Source organism: Cotesia glomerata, linkage group LG6, assembly GCF_020080835.1.
Source record: "Cotesia glomerata isolate CgM1 linkage group LG6, MPM_Cglom_v2.3, whole genome shotgun sequence".
NCBI lineage: Eukaryota > Metazoa > Arthropoda > Insecta > Hymenoptera > Braconidae > Cotesia > Cotesia glomerata.
This window is the reverse complement of record NC_058163.1, coordinates 17,102,342-17,124,437: the sequence shown is the minus strand read 5'-3', so window position 1 is coordinate 17,124,437 and position 22,096 is coordinate 17,102,342. Positions and strand designations below refer to the sequence as shown.

At 29.2% G+C, this 22,096-nt stretch overlaps 2 protein-coding genes across 4 annotated transcripts in view; one reads left to right on the top strand and one right to left on the bottom strand.

The window, feature by feature from the left end:
• LOC123267761 overlaps positions 1–22,096 on the bottom strand; it is a gene marked incomplete in the record, with an annotated part of 391,343 nt that overhangs the window by 12,992 nt on the left and 356,255 nt on the right.
• The window catches only part of LOC123267768 (cobalamin trafficking protein CblD), a 51,890-nt gene that overhangs the window by 3,740 nt on the left and 26,054 nt on the right, over positions 1–22,096 (top strand). The window lies entirely within an intron of this gene.

The following is a 22,096-nucleotide window of genomic DNA, read 5'->3' as shown; positions in this document are numbered from 1 at the left end:
TAGACATGCCGAGATCCCGTCTATTTTTACAAAAAAACTTGCATATATTTATGTAAAGCCCCAATAATATTGGTATTGTATTAAAGAGCGAAAAATTCTGAACAGGAAAAGTCAAAAACAAACCGTCAACAGTTAATAATGTTCGCGAAAATAATTATTGAAATTAAAAAAAAAATTAAATGTTTACATTCAAACACGCGGTCGGTAAAATCACGACAGAAATTGAGGTTGTGTGCGCGCGCTGACCGGGCGCAGTGGTTTTCATTTACGGCAATTTAAATCATTCTCGACATTCTCAATTACAAAATGCAATAAACAAAAAATTTAATTTAAAGTGATTATAGTTTTATTTAACAAAATAAATAGAAATTTTATACTTACGGTTTTATCAGCTTGATATTAAAAATTATTAAATTATGTTATTGATGACTGTGAATTTTTCAGACAATAAATAAATTTGTTTATATGAACAATGGAAAAAAGATAATAAAATATTTATCAAAATTATGAATAATGCACAAATATGAAATTGAAAATTTTACATGCACTATTTTTAGTGTAAACATTTCTTGATAAATTTTTATTTATTTTTGTTAGTAAAAAAAGCAAATCAAAGTCTACAAAATTCATAGTCCTTGGGATTATATAACACGGATAATATAATAATAAAAAGTTGCAATAAAAGGGTTACAAATAAACATTTTATTTTTTATACATTTTATTCTATTAATATTTGATTTTGAATAAAATATTTAGATTTTGAATATAAGATTTACAAATGTAAATAATGCTGTGAAGCGGGAAAGAATAGGAGTTACGGTAATCATTACGTGAAGCGTTCCACATTCACGTAACAGGGTATTGGTAGGAAAGGATTGAGAAAGGAATTGGAGAGGATCATCTTAATGTGAGTTTATAGAATATGCGAGAAAAAATTTCTTTTGAATAATGATGTTTGTTAATATCATAGGGTTTAATAAATATTTATTAACAGTTTATAAATTATTTATCAAATACGATTTATAAACTGTTAATAAATATTCATGAATGTTTAATGAATATTTGATAACTTTTAACAAATATTTATTTAAAATCAAAAGCAAAAATAGAAATTTTCGTTTGACACTTTTTATAACCTTACAGCTGGAATACATTATAATAATTCAATTCACTAAATAAATTAACGTTTTTAATATTTTAAAATAGGGTAAATGTTCCAGTAGTTGACCGGGCACCAGTAGTTGACCGCTTTCATGAAAAAGTCCAAAAATTATTATTAACTGCATTTTTTATGACCCTGAAATTTATTTTTAACTATTGTTGAACTTATAATCATTACAATAAATAGGTATAATTCATGAAAATTTTTCACCGCATGATCTGACTAAAATCGGTCAATTACTATAGTAGAGTATCCAAGAGGCAACTACATGTTTTAGTTAACAAAAAAGTTTCTATTAGGTTAATCTTGCCAAATTAAATTCTGAAGTACACGGAAAAATGAAACACGACTGGTTACTGTGCTACACAAGAATGAGCGAAAAGTATATAAAAAATAATAGTTTAAAAAAACTAAAAACACGCTTTTTATAGAAAACCAAACTAAAAAATAGAAAATAAATTTAAATTAAGAATAGTGTTAAAAATTTCAATAAATATAAATTAATAATAGTGTAAATAAAAAAAATGTATTTTATTTTAAAAAAAGCGTGAGGTGCATGGTGTCAATAGTTATAAATATTTTATTGACAGATATGAGTAGAGTGATTATCATTTTGATAATATCTTAAAAAGCACTCCACGCTTTTTTTAAAATAAAATACATTTTTTTTATTTACACTATTATTAATTTATATTTATTGAAATTTTCAACACTATTCTTAATTTAAATTTATTTTCTATTTTTTAGTTTGGTTTTCTATAAAAAGCGTGTTTTTAGTTTTTTTAAACTATTATTTATTTTTTACTTTTTAGTTTGGTTTATTTATAAAAGCGTGATTTTTTAGTTTTTTTAAACTATTATTTGTTGATTATCAAAAATATTCAGGCGCGCAAATTACCCACGGAGAGTTACATACTGACATACTGACATACTGACATACAAGTGAAGCTAATAAAAAAAAAATAATTATTTATAAATATTATAAATACGGGGAATCAGAGTTCGATTTCGGAGAGCGAGCCTGAGAAACGGCTACCAGAACCAAGGAAGGCCGCAGGCGCGCAGATTACCCACGGAGAGTTACATACTGACATACTGACAAACTGACATACAAGTGAAGCTAATATAAAGCGTGTAAAAAAGTTCTTAGCACATTATTAGATCATGTGATAATAAGAATGAGTCGTTTTTACATATGACTGAGTATCTTTCAGCACAGTAACCATTTCTATGTTACACATTACATTGAAAACACGAGTGATTCTCATGTTCACAGTCGCTGTTAGCTTTTAGGACAATACAGATTCTCGTGAGCAGAAGAACCCTTACTATATAAAATAAGTATGAGTACTGCGCAAGCGTACGAACCAGTCACCTGACAAATGTTTCTCATTCTCGTGCAGCACAGTAACCATTCCTGTGCTAAATGAGAACTGTTGCTGTGAATCACACGACTGGCTACAGCCAACTAAATGAATTGCCGCTTATTCTAACCTTAAAATTAAAAAAAGTTTAAATATGTAACTATTTTTGAAGTGAAACTTCTTTACGGAGGGTAAAATTGAACGATTTGAGGCGGAAAAGGGGAAGTAGCGCTAGAGGAGAAGCATTGAGTGAAAGTTTAGAGTAGGCGAGTGGGGGAATCGCTTGTATAGCAAGCCGAGCAAGCCTTATATATTTTAAAGAGTGGGGAGAGTTAAGGAGAGTCAAGTAGAGTGGACGAGTGCAGTGCGCGTGCGTCGTAATTCCACCACGTTACTTATATATATATATATATTAGGGTGGTCGTTAAAAATGAAATTTTTTCCGACGCCCAAAAAAATCCTTCCTTTTGATAACAAACTACGGGAAAAATTTTGCTTTTTGATTTTAAAGAAAAAGAACACGTGCCTCCGGTCAATTGAAGTTCTTTTTTCGATAAAATCATAGTTTTTTTAAATATTTGTCACAGTATTTGAATTTGGACAAAAAATCATCAAAACAGGCTTGTAGGAAATTAAATTTTCTACAAAATAGTTTCTTTCGGTTTTAGATGAAGTTCATATCCATCGAGATAATCTTATTAGTAACTTATAAACTCTATTAAGTCAGTCGTTTTAGCACTAAAAACTTTATTTTTCTGAAAACATAAACAATTTTTTCTTGCATATTCTATAAACTCACAATAAGAAGGTCCTTTCCAATTCCTATCTCAATACCTTCCTCCCAATTATCCTGTTACGTGAATGTGGAACGCTTTACGTAATAATTACCGTAACTCCCATTCTTTCCAACTTCAGAGCATTATTTAATTTTAAAAATGTGGAACGTAAGATGGACGATGTGGCTTAATGTATATAGAATAAGCAAAAAGGAAATTTGGTATAGACCGGGTAACTCAAATAGTAAAGTAGCCGACATGTCTTCGGAAGGTTCTGGGTTCGAATCCCAGTCCGAGCTATCCAAATTTTTTCTTGCATATTCTATAAGCTCTTATTAAGAAGGTTCTTTCCAATTCTTTCTCAATCCTTTCCTCTCAACTATCCTGTTACGTGAATGTGGAACGCTTAACGTTATAATTACCGTAACTTCTATTCTTTCCCGCTTCACAGCATTATCTTATTTTTAAAAATAATTTTAAAAATGTGGAACGCCTCACGATTTTGCGTGGGAGAATAGCTGACATGTCTTCAGAAGGTTCTGGGTTCGAGTCCCAGTCCGAGCTATCCGAATTTTTTCTCGCATATTCTATGAACTTAGGTTAAGAAGGTCTTTTCCAATTCCTGTCTCAATCCCTTCCTTCCAATTATCCTGTTACGTAAATATGGAACGCTTCACGTAATAATTATCTTAACTCCTCTTCTTTCCCGCTTTACAGCATTATTTAATCTTAATTTATAGATTTAGACCAATTTAAGTCTAGACCTTACAGAAAGGCGCTCTACTCTCCCAAATGGAAATATGAACAAGATTAGTTGTAGATAACTTACCGATAGAGATTTCATTTTAACCCGTCAGAACTCACGTGAATTTTAGTGTCTCACTTGCACTACAGCGCCGCTCTATAAGTCGGATGTTGTTGTGTGAGCAAAATGCTTATAACGTGAGTGCTGACGGGTTAAAAATCATTAAATTGAAAATCATTTACCCATGTCAAAATATGAAGAAAATATCTAAAATTCAAGATATTTTGAGAGAATTCTTCATATTTCCGGAAATATAAAGTTTTTAGTGCAAAAATGACTGACTTAATAGAGTTTATAAGTAAACTAATAAGATTATCTCGATGTATATGAACTTTATCTAAAACCGAAAGAAACCTTTTGTAGAAAATTTAATTTCCTACAAGCCTGTTTTGATGATTTTTTGCCCAAATTTAAAAACTGTGACAAATATTTTAAAAAACTATCATTTTATCGAAAAATGAACTTCAATTGACCAGAGGCACGTGTTCTTTTTGTTTAAAATCGAAAAGCAAAATTTTTCGCATAGTTTTTCGTCAAAAGGAAAGATTTTTTTGGGCGTCGGAAAAAATTTAAATTTTAACGACCACTCTAATATATATATATATATATATATATATATATATATATATATATATATATGCATATATATATATATATATATATATATATATATATATATATATAATGTGTGTGTATATATTATATGTATATGCGTATATCAGCTATATGTATATGCGTATATCAGCTGTCGCAAACCGTTCTTATTTAAAACGTTTTAGTACAGATATATGCATAAATTAATACGTAAATACTTATAAATACATGAAAAATACACTTATTTGATATATATATTAAAATTTATTCCTGGAAAATTATTTTTCATTATATTTTTCAATTATTTTGTGTAAATAGTTTTGGGGTATAGTGGGGTGTATATATATTTACACGTGTTGACTCAAATATAAATTTCTCAATTCCTGTTTATACATTCGTGTTAATAATTTCATCATTATATTTTCTTAATCCTGGTAAGTAAATGATAATTATTGTAGGTTGCTTTATCGAGAGTTACTACGATTGAAAAATTATATATCGTTACAAAAAATAATACGGCTACTTTTTATCATGGGCGAACAGAGCCAGCTGCACTTCGTCCGTTAAAACTTGAGCTTCAAAGACTGTCATTAAACCCATTAGTGACATTAGAATCACAATTACTTGAATTTATCACTAAAAAGCCTGGTTTGTCAATTTATAGTTTGAATATTCAAAGTTTACAAGCCCATAACAATGACATTATCGACAAAGTAGCTGCTAATTTAAATATTCTACTTTTGTCTGAAACGTGGACTCATAATGATGAAGACATTTCCATTCCTAATTTTAATTGTGTAGTTAAATATAAACGCCCTAATATAAGATCTGGAGGTGGAGCTATTTATCAAAATGATAACGATACAACACACATTGTAACACCATCAATGGACATTTCAGTACATAATATACAGGCACTTGGAGTACAACTCAGTGCTGTAGGAGAAATCTGTGCCGCTGAATGTACAACGGAAAATGGCCAGTCAATTTTACTAGTATCAATTTATATATCACCGAATAAGTATATCACAGACATAATAAAATTTATGCATCGTGCACTACTACCATTTTCGGCTGCTGTTGCGGAAGAACTTAATCAAAACTTAGAAAAAAAACCTATAATCCTTAGTGGAGATTTTAACGTAAATTTTTCATCGGAGTCATCGGCCGTTTTGGTTGATTTTTTAAAGACCAAATTTGATTTAGCGATAAATAATAATCCAAATGAACCAACGACAAAACATGGGACAACAATAGATGCGGTTTTTTCGAGATACTTAAATAGAATACAGACAAAAATATTTATTTCACATTTTAGCTATCACAAGCCGCTGATAACATTTGTTGATCATTCAAGTAATAATAAAGAATAAATAAGATAATAATTCTATAAAATAAAAAGGAAAAATAAAACTTACATTTGTTGTAAACATAATATTCTTAGAAATAAATTCATTTAAATTTTAATTAAAAAATGTGTAATTGTTTTAATTCTTAAAAACCGAATAATTAATCCAATAAATTTATTTTGTTTGAGAATAAATGAAATGCTATAATATATATTTATATATATTGATCTGTTTATTTATTTAAAGCGGCTTAAAAAAGTTTCACTTCTATTGTGACCTTATGTCTGTGAGGCTCACTCATTTTTTTTTGTTTATTTATTTATATTCTTTCTATTAATTTAACTTATTGTATTTTACTATTGTGAAAAATGTATATTGAAGAACGTTGATAAATATTTAAGTTTTTTTTTCCACAAAAATTGAAAAGTTATTTTCGATTGCTAAAAATGTAAATAATACAACTGTGACATTTCTATTTTTGAAATGTCAGTTTGAAAATTGACATCAGTTTATACACTTTTTTCTGGTCTATTTAATCCATCATATGCAGAATTCAAAATAAATTTTATTTATTTTTTTTTTTTTAAGTCACTGATGACAATTCAGAAACATACAACCGTATTAAATCTTAATATATTTAAAAAAAATTAAAGAATTATTATTATTATTTATAATAATAAATTAATTTTATTATATTATGATTTCTATTTGTAAATCATAATAAATATAATTATAAAAATATGAGTTAATATTACAAATATTTACAAATGAAATAAGTTTCGTTTTTTTTTTTTACTATTATTACAATGTGATCCACAGCAACAGTTCTCATTTAGCACAGGAATGGTTACTGTGCTGCACGAGAATGAGAAACATTTGTCAGGTGACTGGTTCGTACGCTTGCGCAGTACTCATACTTATTTTATATAGTAAGGGTTCTTCTGCTCACGGGAATCTGTATTGTCCTAAAAGCTAACAGCGACTGTGAACATGAGAATCACTCGTGTTTTCAATGTAATGTGTAACATAGGAATTGTTACTGTGCTGAAAGATACTCAGTCATATGTAAAAACGACTCATTCTTATTATCACATGATCTAGTAATGTGCTAAGAACTTTTTTTATATGTTTATCGCTCATTCTTGTGTAGCACAGTAATCAGTCGTGTTTCATTTATTCCGTGTAGTCTTTAATTGTTTCTTAACAAATCTTTTAATAAGATTTGATAAAATCAATCAAATAAATACCAATTCAACGACCGGTCAGACACTGGGACAATAAAACACCGTTGTACCATCAATAAATGACTTCGGTCATCTATTGGAACCTGCTATTTTTCAAAATACCAGTAGTTGACCGCATGCACAGTTGTAAGTTTCAAACCTATATAAAATAAAAATATAAATATGTTTACGTGATAATTTAATGTTTACATAAGAGTTGTTATTTAAAATAATTTATAACTATTAAATTAATAGTAATAAAGAAGTATTTATGCTTATTGTTTAATGTGTTTCAAATAAGATGAGTGTTGAGTCAAGTTTAAATTTGTACACTGATAGAAGGATTTATTAGCTATTAATAATTTAATTTATTTAGGAGAAAAGAGTACATTTATTAACAGTTAATAAGTATTTATTTATATTTAACCAATATTTATTAACAGTTAATGAATAGTTTGTTGAGTGAATTTGTGTTTCGCTTGTAATGTCATATGTTATGAAGATTGCTTCTAAACAAAAATCATCTTTACAAATTATTTACATTAATTATAATAATAATAATAATAATAATAGGATTTTATTTGCATGACTAGTGTCTTTTACAAAGTTTTTACATAGCTTAAATAATATATTAAATATCTCTTTTACATTTCTTTTTTATTTTTCTCTTCTTTCTCTTTTAATTTTGCCCGTCGTCGTTGTGGTTGTCCATTTACACCAAACTCCGTGATCCTGCTGCTTTCCTCAGGATCTCTTCAATTTTTCTGAAGACCGTGCACACCCTCACATCTACCTCTCCCTTTAATATTTCTATCATTCTAACTTCCTCCATCTCACTCTCTACTTCTCTCCATTCATCTAGTATAGCTTTTTCCACATTATTCATCTCATTATATACCCCCTCGCATTTCAGCAGATGAAATATATCTTCCTCCTCCTTTTTACATATCCTACAACTCCAATCTCTGTAACCTTTTTTACCCGCTTTCCCGATGTTTCAACACCGTATTCTGACCCACATTTCTTTATCTTCACCTCTGATTTTATCTTTTTTTCAGTAGTAGTTCTGATCTTTCGCTATTTTTATTTTCTTATAAATTTTACAGTACGTTGAATTTTCTATCGCCTTCTCGCCCTCTTTTCTTCCTTTCTCCCTGATACGCTCTATCCCCTCATCTAGTTTTCTCTCTATTTCCTCTACTTCCTGCCCCATGTGTATCATTTTTATTACTTTTTCGCACTCCATTTTTTCTAAAGCCTTCTTCACCGCCTTTCTCCATTTTGTTGGTTTTCCATTCAGTATACCTCTCATCTCTTCCTTCATCACAATCCTCGGCCATCTTCCTTCTAACATTTTCATTATGTCTTTCAGGTATCTCACTGCTCTCTCTTTTAATGTTACTTCCATATCTTCCACTCCCATTTCTTCCCTCCATATATACCCCGGTGTATCTCGGCTCACCCCCAATGCCATTTTACATAACCTTCTCTGTACTCTCATTATTTCCTCCGAATTTTCCCACCCCCCATACTTCTACTCCGTACATTGCTACTGACTTTGCCACCGTATTCATCAAATACATCCTATCTCTGATACTATTCCTCCTACTTCTTTTTATTACCCCCCATACGGCATTAGTTGCCTTTTGTGCCATCTCTTTCTTTTGCCTCGCCGCGCTGTTCCTCGTGGTAAACCTGTAGCCTAAATATTTGACTTCCTTTACCGCTTCAATTCCCCCCCCCCCCGTTGAATATCCATTTTTTTTCTTTTTTTTTCTTTCCTCCATTCCTATATACTAATATTTTAGTTTTTCCTACATTTACCTCCATCTTATTTTCTTTTGCGTACCTCCCCAATTCTTTCAACATTCCTCTTCATAACACATGACATTGCAAGCGAAATAAATTCACTCAACAAAATATTTATTAACTGTTAATAAATATTTGTTAAATATAAATAAATACTTATTAACTATTAATAAATGTACTCTTTTCTCCTAAATAAATTAAATTATAAATAGCTAATAAATCCTTCTATCAGTGTACAAATTTAAACTTGACTCAACAATCATCTTATTTGAAACACATTAAACAATAATCATAAATACTTCTTTATTACTAATAATTTAATAATTATAAATTATTTTAAATAACAACACTTGTGTAAACACTAAATTATCACGTAAACATATTTATATTTTTATTTTATATAGGTTAGAAACTCTACAACTGTGCATGCGGTCAACTACTGGTATTTTGAAAAGTAGCAGGTTCGGGGCCATCCATAAATTACGTCACACGGATTTCAGGACTTTTTAACCCCTCCCCCCGTCCTTGTCACAGGTTGTCACATTTTCCGAACCCCCTCCTCCTTGATGTGACGTCACACATTTTTCAATTTTATGCATGTATTTAAAAATAATTAAAAAGAAACAGTTATTTTCACTTTTTAGAAAAGCGAGCGAGCACTCGCCGACGATTTAAACCTACTCAGACCCTTGCTATTCAGAACTTTTGAGAATTTTAGTATCTCACTTGCATTAAAACGTCGCTTCAGAAGTTAGATGTTGTTGGGTGAGAGATAATCTCATAACGAGAGTGCTAAAGTATTAATAAACATAAATTGAGTTTATAAATATTTTAAGTTTTTTATTCACATATACAGTGCGCGTCATTGATTCGTACCGGTTGAAAATTTTATGGTAAAATAGAAAAATCAAAATTTCGACATCTGTAAATAAAGAAATCAATAAAAGGAAAATCTTTATAAGCATCATTTTAAACAAAATTGAAAAAATAATTCACTGAAAATAAATAACTCAAAATATCAATCACACTTAAAATAGAAATTGAAAATATTAGCAATTAAAACGATTACACACCACAAAATAAATAAAAGTAAAATTATAATATTAAAAAAAAAAGATAACAATTTAATTGGATAATTTTAAAATTTATCAAATATAAATATAGACATTAAATTAAATAAAATGAACTGAATTCATAGAAGTCAGTAAAAAGACATTTGAATACTTATATTTATAAAAATATTGACATTTATTAATATATGAATTCTTAAGCAATAGACATCTATTAATATAGACCAGCAAATTTAGAAACCCGTGATTTTAGACATCTGTAAATTTTGATTTATATAAATTCATAAATTCAAATAAAAATACAATTGAATATATAATCGCTTGAATTTACGAGTTAATAAAAAATTAAAACAAAACTTCTATAATGCTCGAAAGCACTTGACTACAACCTTTCGATTTTTGAGGGTCGGTTTTCTAGGAGGTTGCGGATCAGGCAGCAGCGAGATTCCCCGCACTCCAAAAAATAACGTAGACATTTTTAAAATAGTGAGTGTCGTGTCTATCAGAGTTAGCTACTCATGGAGGTTTACGGAGTCGGTACTTCAGGAGATTGCGGATCAGGTAGCGGCGAGATTCCCTACACTCCAAAAAATAACCTAGACATTTTTATGATAGCGTGTGTATTTTTGCAGACTGATCCGCATCTTCCTGGAGGTCGACAAACCTTCATGAGTCGATAATTTTAAAACAGTGAGTGTCGTATTTATCACAGTTAGCTACTCATGGAGGTTTGTGAACTATTTTTTAAAATGAATTATTTATTCAATTTTGTTTAAATTGATGCTTATAAAGATTTTCCTTTTATTGATTTCTTTATTTACAGATGTCGAAATTTTGATTTTTCTATTTTACCATAAAATTTTCAACCGTCACGAATTGATGACGCCACAATGTGACGTCACAAAGCTTTTGACCCCCCCTGCCCCTTGTCACACAATGTCACATTCTGGTGATACTCCCCCCCCCCCTTAAGGTGTGACATAATTTATGGATGACCCCTTCCAATAGATGACCGAAGTCATTTATTGATGGTACAACGGTGTTTTATTGTGCCAGTGTCTGACCGGTCGTTGAATTGGTATTTATTTATTTATTTTTTTTTTTTTTTGTCAAATCTTATGAAAAGATTTGTTAAGAAACTATTAAAGACTACTTCAGAATTTAATTTGGCAAGATTAACCTAATAGAAACTTTTTTGTTAACTAAAACATGTAGTCGCCTCTCGGATACTCTACTATAGTGATTGACGGATTTTAGTCAGATCATGCGGTGAAAAATTTTCATGAATTATTTTCGATGTTCTAAAAATTAAATAATATTTAGAATACCTATTCATTGTAATGATTATAAGTTCAACAATAGTTAAAAATAAATTTCAGGGTCATAAAAAATGCAGTTAATAATAATTTTTGGACTTTTTTATGAAAGCGGTCAACTACTGGAACATTTACCCTAACTTAAAATTTTCTTATTGACTCATTTTTAACGTATGAGGTTGACTATTACTGCTCAAAAAACTGTGTCGAACGCTGCGAAGTTCGTCAAAATTGGTTGATTTGTTCCTGAGATATTTAATTAAAAAAAAAATCAAGAAAGCGTAGTTTTTTAATACTTATGAATTTTTAACTCTTCTAGTCTACTCAACAAAAGCAAAAACTACGACTAAATCAAGGACCGCACTCAAAATTACGATCGAAGTATCATTAAATCCGAACAAAAACAGTTTCACTGTAAAAAATTGTGCCAAGTCCACGTTCATAAAACTCATCTCAATAACATTTGCACTTTACAAAAAAAATTAGGCTCGTTTTAATAATTTTCATTCTCTACAAAAAGATGTGAAATACAAAAAAATACCAAGAAACCGTCATAATGTTGAAAAAATTGAAAAAAAATTTGTTGAAAATTAAAAAATAAAAAAAAAATTTTTTATCGTACTTGGCGCGCGTCATTGAGTACCCCAAATTTTTTTGGAAGAATTTCAACTCAAGAAAAATCGATTTCGCTTGTATATATATAATCATATTATTAATTAATTTATATAGATTTCATTAGTCAAGGATACTGAACTCATTGAAAACATTGCTTAGTGTATTAATTATCAGTTTTAGTGAAAAAACCCGTTCTTAAAATTTTTTTTAGATCTTTAGTGAGAACAACTGTCAATATGGTGGTGTGTTCAAGAAATCTGAAATTATATAAAATTTTTGGATTCATTTTTTTTCAGCTTCGTCATTAATCTTTAATGAAGAACCTTATGCAATATTAAAGTTTGATATTGCTGCGTTTAATTGTAATTAACACATTTTGATTGGCAATCACACCGCATTGTCCCAATTTAGTCGGCCATATGTTTTATTTTTTAGTAAACACAATTCTCACAATGCAACCGACCCAACGTATGCATGCGTATCGACTTATATGTAGTTTGCATAACTGCGTATGACATGTCAATTTTACCTAACTTTTGTAAAACTTATTATGAAATAACATAGGTTGACTTACTTATAAATTTCTCAGCATTAAAAGGATGTTTATTTATCCTGAAAAAATTTGGGGTACTCAATGACGCGCGCCAAGTACGATAAAAATTTTTTTTTTTTATTTTTCAATTTTCAACAAATTTTTTTTCAATTTTTTCAACATTATGACGGTTTCTTGGTATTTTTTTGTATTTCACATCTTGTTGTAGAGAATGAAAATTATTAAAACGAGCCTAATTTTTTTTGTAAAGTGCAAATGTTATTGAGATGAGTTTTATGAACGTGGACTTGGCGCAATTTTTTACAGTGAAACTGTTTTTGTTCGGATTTCAATATTTTTTGTAATTATAATAAAAATTGACAATTTTAATTTAATACATTTCCGGTGGCAAACTATCCCCTTTAAGCTATAGTTCATATGAAAGTTATTCTTGCGCCGCCTGGCGTGTGTAATTGCAAGCTGTCAAATATCTTTTTTTCACTGTAGTTTCCCATCTATTATAAGATTAGCATGCATCCTTATATTATTTAGTCTCTGGCCGTCCGCTTTTTACATAAGAAAAAAGTTAAAATCTAAAAATCAGGGTCGCTATAGTTTGTGCTGATTATTTTTAATAATTTTAAATAGAAATTATAAAGATAATTGATAATAATCAAGTAATACGCGTAATAAAAAGCATGAACTACTATTATAAAATATCATATAGAAAAAAAATCCAAATAAATTTGAAAAAAAATTTGTAACCTCAAAAAACCGTTCTGCTTACGGTATATACACACTCGGTAGTCTGGCTTGAGAACGGAACTTGGCGCCAGACTCTATCGAGTTTGTTGATTTTTTCATTTTTCTATTTTATATCTTTTTGTAAAGAAAAAAAAAAATTTTTTTTTCCTTAATAGTCTTATGAACGTGGACTTGGCGCGATTTTTTTACAGTGAAACTGTTTTTGTTCGGATTATGATTACTATTATTGTTGTTGTTATTATGATTACCAATATTATTTATTGTTATTATGATATTGTTGTTAGTAAATGACACAATGTATCAAACGCATAGTTATGTTACGTATTATCAAGAGATTAAGATTATTTAAAACCCGCCGAATTGAATGACAGTGCCATCTACAGGCAACAACCATGAGATTATAGAATGTACACTATCTTCAATGAAAATTCCCCAGACACTGAACAGCTGGTTTATCCCAAGAAAGTAGAACTCGAACAACGTTTAGTCTGTTGTGTATTTAGACTGGTTAATAAATATTATGTAAGAAATATCATCGTTTCAAACTTCGCTCAATTAACAAGTAGTGCCACCTACAGGCAACAATCATCAAGACGTTTGTAGTATCTGTACATTGCTCGAACAGAATTACTCAGATCTTGATAAGCTGACTTTTCCGAAGAAAGCAAAATTAAACAATTATAGCTCTTTTAGGGCCAGTTTTTCAAATCAAGATAAAATTTTATCCAGGATAAAATTATGATGCCAGTATATTTATATATATGAAATATATAGATATATTTTATCATTAGATAAAATTTTATCCTAGATTGAAAAACTGGCCCTTAAATATTGACTCTAGTTAATAAATACAACTAAATGAAAAGAAAGTATATTTAGAAAAATACGAATGGGAAGTTATTTAATAATTAATTCTAGGGATTTTATATTAAAAAAAATATTTTAACATTTTTTGTTTTTAAAAAAATTTTTAATTCAAAGTTTGTATTTTTCCCGCGGAAATTGAATGTTTATAAAGTTTTAATATAAATCATTTAAAGTATCACTATTCGTGCAATATCTAGCAGCATTGATAAAATTTTATATCAATAAGCCGCGAATACTTTTTAGCTCAGATTGATAAACTAAATGATCAGTTGTAAGCTTTTAATTTCACATATATTTTGAAAAATTTTTTTAATTTTGTAGTTGTGATAGTTGTAAATTTGAATTTAATACTTTAATACTTAATAATTAAAAAACAATATCAATGATAATAATGTGTAACAATACTTTTCCCCAAAATTTAACTAAATTCGGCTGATGGCGGAGATATCGGCTGGGTAGGGTATTTTACTCTCGCCCTTTTAAATATATAATAAATTAACCCGGAAACCCCTCAGGCTGAGTTAGTGCACATTTGGACGCCAGGTAATTTTTGTGAAAAATTACCAAAAATAATAACAATTTCAGGGGCCGCGCCGGACGGTCAATTAACGATTCGAGTTAATGCGGATGAAAAGCGCAGGTTGCAGTACAATTAAAATAAAATTAGGGTAAAATACAGAGTAAGAAACAATAAGTAATTAAATCTATGTAATATTCCGAAAGATCATGCTAAAATAAAGGACGGATGACAGGGAAGTAATCCGGGAAGTAACTTACATAAAATAAATCATTAATGAATCAGAAAATATTAACAGAAATAAATTATTTATTCATAAACGGTGTTACTTAAAACTAAATCTGCTTTCCGAATAACAGAATAAAATCCTTTATGGAACTTTATAATAGATTTCAAACAATTAAACCAATATAAACGATAATTTTAGATATTAGTTTTTCAATATTATTTACAAACGTAATAATAATTAATGTAAGTGTAATGCTTTAATTAGTAATTGCTGGCCATTTCAGGGACCCACACGAGGCTTTCGGGATAGGTATAAGTATTCCCTTACAATAACCCTTACTCGCTACGGGATCGACCCGATAAATCGATAGTGAATTTAGTTAAACAATAAAAGAATAAATTATTTAAGCCAGGAGACAGCGGTGTGCGGATATTAATCGATCTCAACTTGTGAGTACTTACCAAAAAGGAAACTCAACCCAAGGCACCAAATCCACACTCCTTACAATAGCGGAGGTCCCGCGTGTATACCTCACACCAAGCGGGCCACCGCGTGTCTGCTCAATTTTTGTCACCGTAAACCGTTTGAGGCCTCGTGTTCGACAACAAGGGCCTCTCTAGCCATTTTCCCTAATTCAATGAACTCTTTGCTCGCGATCGATATTGTAGGGCCTCACCCGTGCGAGTAAAGGCTATGATTTATCACTCATAGTAAAATTAGGTACTATATGACAATGATTTACGGCAATGCACACAAATAATAATAATAATAATAAATTATAAATAATTCATTATAAATGTCTGAAATAAAGATAAAATTCATTCTTAAATTAATAACCATAATATTAGAAATTTCAAATATAAATAATACTAATAATATTGAATTCAATAAATAAATTAATGAATAAATATAAAATAATAAATTCAGAGACACACCGAGTGTGGATCTGTTGCCAAATTTAGGCGCAGGGAGGGACGCACACAGGGAATAAAAACCCTGTGACAAATGATAAACCATATTATCAATTTATTTTTACCATTATAAATATTTTTAGTATTATCCTTATTGTCATTGTTAATATTGTCGTTATTATAATTATTATTATTTTCATTATTATTTAGTGTCAATATCATATTGTTGTTAGTAAATATCACAATTCGTAAACTTATAAATAATATTCGTATTATGTAAGAAATATCATCGTTTCAAACTTCGCTTAATTAACAAGTAGTGCTACTTACAGGCTACAATCATCAAGACGTTTGTAGTATCTGTACAGTGCTCGAACAGAATTACTCAGATCTTGATCAGCTGACTTTTCCGAAGAAAGAAAAATCGAACAATTCTAGCTCTTTTAAGTATTGACTCTAGTTAATAAATGCAATTGAATTAGAAGAAAATATATTTAGAAAAATACATATGGAAAGTTATTCACTAATTAATTCTAGGGATTTTATGTTAAAGAAAAATTTTAACATTATTTGTTATTAAAAAAATTTTCAATTCAAAGTTTGTATTTTTCCCGCGGAAATTGAATGTTTATAAAGTTTCAATATAAATCATTTAAAGTATCACTTTTCGTACAATATTTAGCAGCATTGATAAAATTTTATATCAATAAGCCGCGAATACTTTTTAGCTCAGATTATTAAACTAAATGATCAGTTGTAAGCTTTTAATTTCACATATATTTTGAAAAATTTTTTAAATTTTGTAGTTGTGATAGTTGTAAATTTGAATTTAATACTTAAATACTTAATAATTAAAAAACAATATCAATGATAATAATGATAAACCATATTATCAATTTATTTTTACCATTATAAATATTTTTAGTATTATCCTTATTGTCATTGTTAATATTGTCGTTATTATAATTATTATTATTTTAATTATTATATAGTGTCAATATCATATTGTTGCTAGTAAATATCACAATTCGTAAACTTATAAATAATATCCGTATTTTGTAAGAAATATCATCGTTTCAAACTTCGCTTAATTAACAAGTAGTGCCACCTACAGGCAACAATCATCAAGACGTTTGTAGTATCTGTACATTGCTCGAACAGAATTACTCAGATCTTGATCAGCTGACTTTTCCGAAGAAAGCAAAATCAAACAATTCTAGCTCTTTTAGGGCCAGTTTTTCAAATCAAGATAAAATTTTATCCAGGATAAAATTATGATGCCAGTATATTTATATATATGAAATATATAGATATACTTTATCATTAGATAAAATTTTATCCTAGATTGAAAAACTGGCCCTTAAATATTGACTCTAGTTAATAAATGCAACTAAATGAAAAGAAAACATATTTAGAAAAATACAGATGGAAAGTTATTTAATAATTAATTCTAGGGATTTTATATTAAAGAAAATATTTTAACATTTTTTGTTTTTAAAAAAATTTTTAATTCAAAGTTTGTATTTTTTCCGCGGAAATTGAATGTTTATAAAGTTTCAATATAAATCATTTAAAGTATTACTTTTCGTACAATATCTAGCAGCATTGATAAAATTTTAAATTTGAATTTAATACTTTAATTCTTAATAATTTAAAAACAATATCAATGATAATAATAATAATAAATCGTATTATCAATTTATTTTTACCATTATAAATATTTTTAGTATTATCCATATTGTCATTGTTAATATTGTCGTTATTATAATTATTATTATTTTCATTATTATTTAGTGTCAATATCATGTTGTTGTTAGTAAATATCACAATTCGTAAACTTATAAATAATATTCGTATTATGTAAGAAATATCATCGTTTCAAACTTCGCTTAATTAACAAGTAGTGCCATCTACAGGCTACAATCATCAAGACGTTTGTAGTATCTGTACAGGGCTCGAACAGAATTACTCAGATCTTGATCAGCTGACTTCCGAAGAAAGCAAAATCAAACAATTCTAGCTCTTTTAAGTATTGACTCTAGGTAATAAATGCAATTGAATTAAAAGAAAATATATTTAGAAAAATACATATGGAAAGTTATTTAATAATTAATTCTAGGGATTTTATATTAAAAAAAATTTTTAACATTATTTGTTATTAAAAAAATTTTCAATTCAAAGTTTGTATTTTTCCCGCAGAAATTGAATGATTATAAAGTTTCAATATAAATCATTTTAAGTATCACTTTTCGTACAATATCTAGCAGCATTAATAAAATTTTATATAAATAAGCCGCGAATACTCTTTGGCTTAGATTAATAAACTAAATTATCGATTGTAAGCTTTTAATTTCACATAAATTCGAAAAAAAATTTTAACATTTTTTGTAGTTGTGGTAGTTGTAAATTTAAATTTAATACTTTAATGCTTAATAATTTAATAACAATAATATTCATAATGATAAATATTATTATTACTATTATTTTCATCATTAATTTATTGTTACTATTATGACAACTTTCAGTGTTATCTTTATTGTTATTGTTGGTATTGTCGTTATTATTATTATTTTAATGATTATTTATTGTTATTATGATATTGTTGTTAAGAATTAACACAATTCGTCAAACTCATAATTAATATAAGTGTTATGTAAAGAATATCGTCGTTTAAAACTTCTGCTCAATTCGATTGAAATGCCATCTACAGACACCTACTACTGAGATATCGTAGTTCTGTACACCGCTCGAACAGAATTACTTAAGGAGGTCCTTTCGCCGCCAATGTAAAATAAAAAATATTAGATTATGAGTAAATTTAATGTTTTTCTAATAGTTAAGGTCCTTATTTATCTTATAGTGAGGTTTAAATTTATACTTTAGCGGATAAATTTTTGAAAAAATAAAATTTTTAAATGTTAGTATTTGTTCAGAGTCTTACGAGAAAATCAGACGTTTGCAGTATTTCTCGAATTATACTATCAGTCATGGATTAGATGAAGTAAAAAAAAACTAAAAATCAGATTTTCGAAATATTCAGGTTTCTTTTTTTGCAATAAAATATATCAGTTACCGATATATTTATTGAGAAATTAATATTTAAAAATCACAAAAAATTCTCAAGTTACCTACAATAAAATGGAGTCAAAAGATTTGGCAACGTTGCGTAGCGCGCGAGCTTCAGACAATTCAATAAATTCAAACTAAACTTTAACGCGCTTATGTGTTTCATGCATACTTATTAGTTAATTTATTGTTAACAAATTTTCATAATTCATAATTGAAAAATAAAACAATAATTAAAAAATACTAGCATTCCTGCCATGAGACATTAGAATGTTATGGTTTTGTGACTAAACATTTTTAATTAATTTATTTATTTACACTGTCTGCAAAAAGTTAAACACGGTTAAGGTTATATTGTGCAGATGAAAATGTAAACAACCGAAATAAAGCGTTGCCAAATCACGAACAGGTTACTAACAGCTGATTTACAACAGTCAAATTAATTTTTGTATTTAACTATTTTTTTTTTTAATTTTCAAAATTTCAACGATTAATGCCTCATATACTATTTATTTTTTAATTTTAGGAATTTTTATGGGTTTTGTATTTTAATTTATTGAAAATTTACTACTACAGTTGTTATGACTCAACTGGAGCGAAAGGACTTCCTTAAGGTGCAATTTCATGCTGACGCTTGACGCTGATTCTTACGAACTAAACAATGTTTAGTTTTGACTGACGCTGCATTAATTTAAGATGGCGCTCCAGTCGAAACTGTATACAATTTAAGCTCATTTGACGCTCTAAGCCAGTGCAGCCAGATCGTGGGTAAAAGTTACCCTTTCCCTAGACCTCTACCCACACGCCACACAATGATACACTACTGTATCCGTGAGCGAGCAGCGTCGATGTTGCTCGGAAGGAGCCGAGAGCGACCGAAGTCCGTTGCCCCTCGCGCGCCAAAGTTCCACCACCAAACCGCCAGCATTTACTCCAATACATGGAAGCTGAGCACGTTCGTGAGTCGGCAAGCCAAAAGTGAGGCTTGGAAAAAAATGAAGTCAGCGCGAGGATCCTCGCGTGTGACGTCATGCGTCAAATTTTTTATGTTTTCAGGTTCTTCTTTTATAAATTATAAATTATAATAATAATAATAATAATAATAATTATTATTATTATTATTTATCATTAATAATTGTTATTACGTTTAATGCTTACTCGGAATTCCTAAATGCAAGTTAAATATAAATTACCACTGTGTCCCTGTCAGATGCCTTGATAGGCGCGCGGCAAATTTTTTGGCTCGGGTGCCTAAAGTACCGGGTTCGAGAACTCGGCAATTTTTTTTTTTTTATTTTTTTTTAAACAAAAATATTTTTTATTTTGTTTTTTTAATACAAATTACTGTTATTACTTGTTAATTTTTTTTTTTTGCTTATAATTAAATTTTTACACAAGCAAACGTATAAAATTTATTATTAAAATTGTAATTATTGTTTTATTGTTATTCTTACTATTATTATTATTATTGTTATCATTATCATTATTATTATTGTTAATATTATGGTTAATAGTTAATGATAACTTGAAATTCCTAAACGCAATTTAAATATAAGTTACTACTCATTCTCAATAAGCTGCCTTGATAAGCGCGCGGTAAATCTTTTGGCTCGGGTGCCTAAAGTACCGGCTTCGAGAACTCAGCAATGTTTTTTTTTTTTTTTCAAACAAAAATTTTGTTTCATTTTTTTTTTTTTTTCATTTTTATAATTTTTTTTTTTATCTCTTTCCACGTTACCCATGGGGTAAGATCAAATGGTACGCACTTTTTTTAACGTGGTATCCCCAGTAGGTCTAATCCACGAAAAAATCAAAAGAAACCTTCAAATCCAAGTATCTTAAAGATTGCACATAAATAATTAAAGCTAACCATTTGGTATAAAAATATATTCTAATCACAGCCAAAATATTGAATAAATATTTTAGAAAAAAATTAATTCTACATTTAACCTATTCGATAAATTCGTAAACGTCCCAGTTTTCATCTGGGTTGTAAGCTTGCAAGCGAAGTTTTTCTTTTGATTTTGTGTCTTCCTTATTATATAAATTATTCGCGTCCATTTTCGAAAGATGTTCCCTATCTATATTTGCAGTGGTCGCACTGTCCCCCCTAGTCCTCATAGCTGTTTTCACGACGCAAAGTGAATTGAGTGTACTCGCGTCAAGACCATTCCTTTTTTTTTTTTTACGTCTGGGATGAGTGAGAACGCTCTTTCAGCCGCAGCATTTGAATGAGGTAATGCCCTCACTATACCCAGCAATAAACGCAAACTATCGTACCGAAAACCACCATCAGAATTGGTAACAGAGCAAATTGCCATCCACATTTCATCAAATGACAATTTGCCCCATTCTTCCTTCTGAAGGTCATTTTCGTGATGTAAGGATTGCCACTCGCGAGTAACACTTTCTTCGTCGGTAACACGCAAATGGCGACAAACGTTAATCACGAAAGCGAGTGTCTTGCTGCGATCCGAATAAAATAACGCGGGATATCTCTCGAATACCGTCAAACTTTTTAAAAACGGGTCATCGAACGGAAGTCTTTTGACGATTTGCTGTGCCGCAGTAACGTAGAACTGAAGGCATTTTTGACGGAATGTGTCGATTTCCGCTTGTGGAGTCCCTTCAGAAAGTTTATTTTTTAAATATTCGTTACAATCATGACCAACATCAATTTCGGATAAATCAAGCTGATTTGCGCCATTTTCGAATTTGATTTCACGAGCATATGCATCGAATATTTCTGGCTGCAACACAGCAGGTTTCAAAAATTTCTGTAGAGTCTCCAGAAGCATCATTTTTGAATAAGGCTGCAAGCAGTGAACTAAAGTTTTTTTCATTTTGAAAAAAAGCGTTTAATTTATTGAAAAAATCTAGTGTGAAATGCAAAAAAAGCAAATATGCTTTTGTCAATGGCATTTTTAAAATTTCAAGAAGTTCATCTGCTTGTTTGCCTTTTTCGAAAGACTGTTCAGTTAAAAAAGCCATCAGTGTATCCCAATTTTTTAAAATTTTATCAATCGCGGAATGACGCGACAACCATCTTGTTTCAGCATATCGCGTTATTTTCAACGGACGATCCTGAAAAGTTTTTTGAAAATCGCGAAAGATGGCTATCCATCG